General features: G+C 35.2%; 1 long non-coding RNA gene and 1 other non-coding gene across 2 annotated transcripts; both read left to right on the top strand.

The window, feature by feature from the left end:
- The first annotated feature begins 1,750 nt into the window (after positions 1 to 1,750).
- On the top strand, positions 1,751 to 1,857 carry LOC146922982 (small nucleolar RNA R71). The gene has a single exon (XR_015012951.1). It is a non-coding gene; the product is annotated as a small nucleolar RNA R71 (small nucleolar RNA).
- Positions 1,858 to 4,794: 2,937 nt separating this feature from the next.
- Positions 4,795 to 5,576, top strand: LOC146922981 (uncharacterized). Its single transcript, XR_015012656.1, has 2 exons — positions 4,795 to 4,959; positions 5,249 to 5,576. It is a non-coding gene; the product is annotated as an uncharacterized LOC146922981 (long non-coding RNA).
- The last annotated feature ends 1,732 nt before the right edge of the window (positions 5,577 to 7,308 follow it).

Here is a 7,308-nt window from a genome sequence, read left to right as displayed (position 1 = left end):
TGGACAATTACCTACAAAACAACTTAAAACAAAGAAAAAAAAAACAAATAAAACAAGCAATTAAATGCGTGGGTTGCCTCCCACGAAGCGCTCTTTTAATGTCATTAGCTTGACGGTTAGAAAGAGTCCTTAGAATGGATCAAAGATATCATATTGTGTAGATGACGCTATAAAACGTTCTTTCACAACATGATCGTTAAGCATGCAACAAGAGTAAAGAGCGGGACCTTTCATAACGTTTTCCAACTCAAATCCTACCATCTTATCACTCACTTGAAAAACTATCCTACCGTTTTTGACATCTATAAGAGCTCCCGCAGTGGCGAGGAAAGGTCTACCTAGGATTATAGGGAGGTCTTCATCCTCCGCAATGTCAACGACTACAAAATCAATTGGGATATATATCCCTTCTATCTTAACCGGTATGTCCTCGAGAAATCCTACAAGTTTCATGGTAGAACGATCTGCTAGCTTCAACTCTATTTCGGTAGGTTTTAATTCTCCTATCCCTATCCTTTTGAGAAGAGACAAAGGTAGCAAACTAACACTAGCTCCTAAGTCACATAATGCTTTGTTTATGGTTTCACTCCCAATTTCACATGGTATGGCAAAGCTACCTGGATCTCTAAGCTTAGGGGGTGCTTCTTGAATGATTGCACTAGTGTCCTTAGCCAAAGCTATTGTCTCACTATGCTCTATAGGCCTTTTCTTTGAAAAAATTTCCTTTAAAAACTTGGCATATAAAGGCATTCTAGACAAAGCTTCAGCAAAGGGAAGTTTAATGCAAATCTTCCTAAGTATGTTGACAAATTTTTCAAACTTACCCTCTAGTTTAAGCTTATCAAGGTTCAAGGGGGATGGAGTTTTGTTTTCTTCAAGTGGTTTTGCTTCTTATATCACAATTTTATCACCTAAAGGCTTGACACTTTCTTTCCCAATGTTTTTAACCTTAGCAAAAGTTTCGCCTAACTTACCACCCCCAAAAGATATGACATTAACTTGGGCTTTGGGATTGGCTTCGGTTTGACCAGGAAAGACTCCCGGTGTTTGGGAAGAGGTAGCCACTTGTTGGGCTATTTGAGCGATTTGAGTTTCAAGCATTTTAGAGTGAGTAGCAATAGAATCAACCTTGGTATTGAGCTTGGAAAGCGAATCATTCAGAAATCCAGTTTGGTTTTTAAGTTCTTGAAGTTGTTTGGTTTGGTTGGCAATAGAGTTTTCCAACAAAATTTCCAAATTGGATTTCTGAGTGAATCTTTGGTTGTTTGCATAACTGGGTGGTGCTACTTGTCCATAGGGATTTTGGTTTTTGTAAAAATTTTGATTTTGTCCCATCCCTTGGTTGTATTGAGCATAATTCATTTGCTCAACACTGTTAATAGCACTACCTAGTTGGCAATCAACACCAGCATGACCAGTTATACCACATATTTCACAAGAAGGAGTAGAAGCAGAATTGATAGCACTAACATTGAGTTTTTCAAGTTTTTCGGTTAGTGCATCAATTTTAGAGGCAAGGTGGTCATAGTTAGAGACTTCGTACATACCTGCCTCCTTTTTGGAGTATGAAGAACTAGTGATGGCTCTCTCGTCGGTCCATTTGTAATGATTTTGAGCCATGTCTTCAATCAAGGCATACGCCTCCGTGTAGTTCTTGTTCATAAGTGCTCCACCTGCAGCTGCATCAACATACATCTTAGTGGTATAAGACAAGCCATTATAAAAAGTGTGGACTATAAGCCACTTCTCTAGGCCATGGTGGGGACAAAGTCTTAGCATTTCTTTGAAACGCTCCCACGCATCATAGAGAGATTCCCCATCATTTTGGTTGAACCGTGTGATTTGGTCTCTAAGTTTAGCGGTTTTAGATGGTGGAAAGAATCGGGCAAGGAATGCTTGCCTCATCTGATCCCATGAAGTAATGGAACCGACTTCGAGGGAATGGAACCAAGCGCTAGCTCTATCCCTTAAGGAAAAGGGAAAGAGATGAAGTCTTACGGCCTCTTGGTTCTCCTTCATGGTTCCACTAATTCGCAGGAAAACAGAGATGTGAAGATTGGGATCCTCAGTGGGGGATCCCGATAATTGGTTTTGCTGCACCAAGTTAAGTAGGGCAGGCTTAATTTCAAAGTTGTCATCCTCAACCGTTGGGTACACAATAACAGCTTGTGGCTCAGCCGTAGACGGCGTTGCATACTCTTTGAGAGTGTGATTGGCCATGGCAGTGTTATTTCGTGCGTCTCTCTTTCGTTTATGCAAATACCTTTAATCTCGTTGATTATTACAACTCGATTTCTGGTTTTTCGCATAAAAAATTGAGAATTGAGAACCCAAGAAGTTAACGATAACAGAAAAGAGAAGTTAAAAATAAAAAGAAAAAGAAAAGAGAAAGAAGAAGAGAGAATTCTAATCACTAAGAAAAAGTTAATCAAATTAGTTAACTCCCTGGCAACGGCGCCAAAAACTTGATAGGGCCAAACCGCAAGTGCACGGTCTATCGAAGTAATAGTAGTAAGTAGAGTATCGTTCCGCTAGGGAGTTGTTCAATTCAATTAACCTTTAAAGAATGGTTAGAGGAGAAGAAGTTTAGTAAAAGGAGGTTTTGATTGCTGAAGGTAAATAACAATAATATTAAAGAGCCTTGGGATTATTTGTTTGTCATAATAACAAACCCTTCACTAGACAAGACTTAAACATCTAATTTCATGGTTTACACACTAATTTCTAAAGACCGGTTTCCCTTAGCCCCTCACCTTTTCGATGAAAGTCCGGTGAGAGTTTACTTCTAGTAACCAAGCCTATTTCGCTGACTTGATTACTAGAAGATGCATAGAGGATTGAAACTACTTGTGTCTCAATAATTGCAAAGACTATTTCACTGTTTTGCAATTATTGTCTAGATTCACTTGTTCCAACATCAAAACTCCGCTCTCGCTTTATGAATTGATGTTTGGGATGATGGATTACCGATTATCAAACCCTCCGCTTTCGCTTCCACAGTTTGATAATTGTTAATCCACGTTAAGACGGTGAATCTAAATTAGAAATTAGGGTTACATAGAAATTAGGGTTTAAGCTTGGTTTGTTTAGGATTATGTCATTAGACTCCCCAACAATCCCAAGACGAAGAAGTCTACTCACTCATGTTCATCGTAGATATGGGGGAAGAAGAGAGAAAATAACAGTAAAGTAAAATTGCAAGAAAGAAAGTAAAGAAATAAAGACTTTTATTGATAATAAAAATATTCTAAGCAAAAGTAAAAGGTGAATATTTATGGTGGAGAGCTACTCTATTTATAGCTTTACAATTGACTTAGAAACTAAGCAACTAAAAGGATAAAACAGTAAAGCTGCAACAGGGTAACTTGGGCCCGAAGAAAAAGCAGCAAAAGAGTGTTCTGGGACGGGCACGGCCGTGCCACATGTTGGCACGGGCCGTGCCAAGCTTCTGGTAAGGGGGGAATGTATTTTTGCCCCGTATCTTCGTATTCTTGCATTGTATTTGCTCCAGTCCTCTTTCTTTCGCTCCAAGGCACCTTCCACCATATATTCGTTCCTAAAATAAAATAAAAAGCAATTTAAAGTAAAATATTCTAAAAGGAAATAAAATTCAATAAAATAAAATCAAATCTTAATTAAAACTAAACTAAATAATGCAAAAAAATAGACTAATCTATGACTCATCGCTTTTGGAGCTGGAGATCTGGAGAGAAGGTGGGAGACCATCAAAACTCATATCCGGACATCAATTTCATGTAAGGAATCCTTCTTTTACATTAGTTATTTGTGCTTTAGCCATGAGTAGCTAGATCCTTTGTCATTAGGTCAAGAGATGATTATGTTCTAGCTCATGTTTATGTAACCTGTAAATCTTAATCTTTATGAATGTCATTCTAGTTTATTCAGTATAAATTGTTCTTAATGCTTTTATGATTCTGACTGAATATAATCGATTCAAAAGTATACATGACTATTGACACTAGCGTGTGACTCGAAAATATCTATATTGTTCAATCTAACGGACAATCTAGGGATGGAGCGTTGTTAGGTTGTGATAATTGAATTAACGGACTTAAAACCTATGATGATTATAGGTTCACATGAGGGATTAGGGAATTATAATCAGAAAAGAGGGCTTAGGATCAAGGGATTGACCTAAGCTATTTTGTTAATTTGTCGTAAACTTTATAGCATTCGTGGACTTCAGAAACATGTTACTAATGAGCGATGAGCAGATGAATCGAACGATCTAGTCATCTCTCCATATTATTTCTTAAACCAATTTTTCCTTAACCATTTTATTTTAACTTGCAAATCAAACCAATTGCCTCAGTGCAACCCCCATTTTACAAACATCCTTAATAATAATGACATTCCCGAGTAGAAGTTGAAACAGTCCTTGTGGATACGAATCTTATAAATTTTATTACTTCAATTCAAATTAGTACACTTGCTAATTTTCTATCAAGTTTTTGACGCCGTTGTCGGGAACTATTACAGGTCGGGGACTGTTTTCTATACACGTACTAGTCTTTATTGAGATTTGTGTTATACAATAAATGTTTTAATTTTAAGATTCATGGTATGTGAAAATAACAATACTAACGTCTTCTTTCAAAAAAAAAAAAAACAATACTAACGTCCAACAATACATAATTTTAATTTAGTGCAGTTAAAAAATAATATCGCAATCAATTTACTAGCAAAAACAACCTTATAACAGCGCGAAGGTGTAAAAAGAAATTGTGAAAAGAGAGCTGTTACTTTTAGAGCCCAGTTGTTGAAAAAGGTTGGAAAAGAAATCGTAAAAGAGAACTCTTCAGTCTTAAACCCTAGATCCATATCTGCAGCTGCCGCTCCATTCACACACACACTCTCTCTATCTATCTCTCTCTCTCTCGTTGAGAGAGATTCGGCCACCCATCATTGTTTCTTCCTTCCCTTTTGCTAATCGTTAAGGTATTCACTACTCACATCCTTCTTCATTATCATACATTCAATTTTAATTTCAAGTTTTTCTTATGATTCTATTTATTAATTATATATGTTACTTTTCATTTTATTTTATTTTATGTATCATTATGCCACCCATTTCTGATTATTGCAAGATTTGTTGCTGTCTTAGGGTCTGTTTGGATTTACTTATGAATACAGCTTATGATGTTTTAAATTTATTTTACGAAAACAGCTTATAACATTAATCGATTCTAAAAATCTTTTGCTTCCCTTTGCTTCTGCCTATGTGAAGCAATGTCTGAATCTGAAGCTGCTGCTGTTAACGTGTTCCAGTGGCCGAGGAACAGTCTCTCCCAGTGGCCGAGGAACAGTCTCTTCCAGTTCGCCTACAAGTTTTTGGAAGGCGTGTTTTTGGTTGGCTTGCCGTGGAGATTGTCGAGGAGGTTATCATAATCTTTGTGGGTTTTACATTCGCACAGGCAGCTGTCGGGCTTTATCCTGACCTTTTATGTGGTATTTTTACTGAGTGAGTCCGTCCTATGGTTGTATCTAACCCCCCTAACTGGTTTTATATAGTGCCATAAATCAAACTCATGGAGAGACTTCTTTTCTTGTTATTATTATTATGACTTCTTTTCTTGTTATTATTATTATTATTATTGTTGCACTTAGATGAAGAGGAGTATGATAATTAGACAAGTTTTGAATGAAAATTTTAAGTACTCCATCCGTTTCAAAATGAGTGTCGCTTTAGGCTTTGGCACACAGATTAAGAAATGGAATGAAATAATCATTGGATATAACGCTTTTACTAAACTGCTCTTACTTTATAAGAAAAAAGACAAAATTAAAGTTGCATTGAAAATTGTGTGAGAGAAAAGTTGGAGCATTTATTGAGGGTAAAGTTGGAAGAAAAAAATTAAAGTTGTATTGGAAATGTAAAGTGACATTCATTTTGAAACAATTTTTTTTGGCTAAAGTGACACTCATTTTGAAACGGAGGGAGTAGTCTTTTTCCTATTCACCCACACATAATTTTAGAAAAATGCTAAAGTGTCAAAAGGTGTGTGCGCGAATTGAACACAGCGAACGGCACCACATCCTAGATTACATATTCTGCAACTCACTAATTGTCCGAATAATTTTTAGTCAATAACATCGTTTTAGTCTTGGAAATTGAAGCATAGCCAAAGTGCCTAAAGTTCCTGATAATTCTAATCCCAACGCAGTAACAATACAACTTAATCTAGTAGTAGTACTAGTATTTTGCTCCAGTCCTGTTTAATTCCTGTAACTAGGAGTAGATGCTATTCTATTCAAACGTTTACGTAATTTCATCATCCTAATTTGAGGTCATTAGTTATCATGAATGATTTCCCAGAATTTTAAGAACCATAGCCATACATGAACAAGTGTGTCATTTCAGCAAAAAGTTTCAATAATACAACAAGTTGATGTTAGGTGATGGAAATCAAATCAATATCTACCTCACGTAGGAATATTTATGTGGTGATGGTTGATGCTAAACTGCAATAGTATAATTAATTGGAATGACATCTAATTTGTATTTGTATGAACTAACATCATATACTATTAACTATATTACTTAACTATTAATAAAACTGTTCAACTGTAGTTGTGTTCGTGTGTTTTAATGGTGCTTGTCACTTTATCTACAAACGTCAACCTCTCTATCCACGACATGTCAATTTTACTATAAATTTTTCATACGTTGTACACATGTGCTCAATAAGGTTTCTCTCAACTTGTTATGTTTTTTAATCAAATATACCAAACTACTAATTATTTTAAGGATTTTTTTTAAAAATTATTTTAAGGAGAACATGAATGAAATCCCTTTATATAAGATATTTTTTTTATCGCAAGTATCATTCAAATATAATGAGTAAACACAAGGTTAAAAAATCGAATTTCTTAAAATATATTAGTTCCAATATGATTTTTTTTGTTGGTATTTTTAGATAAAAAAAAATAGGAATTATAGATATAAACGTGACTTTTAAAATAAATAAAAAAGATAATGATACCTTTTACTATATTTTTTTTTTGTAGAAAACAACATATTTATTCATATCGCTTACAAAAAAATTATTGGAAATATTTAAATTCATATGTGAAATATTTTTTGAGGAAAGATTCAAATGTGAAATATAATTTAATTTTAATTTATACTTTTTAGAAGAACAAAAAAAGGAATGAGAATCGTTCGAGTCAAAAGCTATGTGTTCTAGGATGGTTCAAGGGGAAAGAAAACGTGTGATACAAGATATTTCAACGATTAAATTTGTGGCGGATTTGAGACATTACCTTGGTTTTCCTCTTGTCAAGGGG

Source organism: Medicago sativa, chromosome 5 (assembly GCF_051527215.1).
Source record: "Medicago sativa cultivar Bolivia chromosome 5, Bolivia_mono, whole genome shotgun sequence".
Lineage (NCBI taxonomy): Eukaryota > Viridiplantae > Streptophyta > Magnoliopsida > Fabales > Fabaceae > Medicago > Medicago sativa.
The sequence above is the reverse complement of the archived record's forward strand: the minus strand, read 5'-3'. Positions and strand labels throughout refer to the sequence as shown.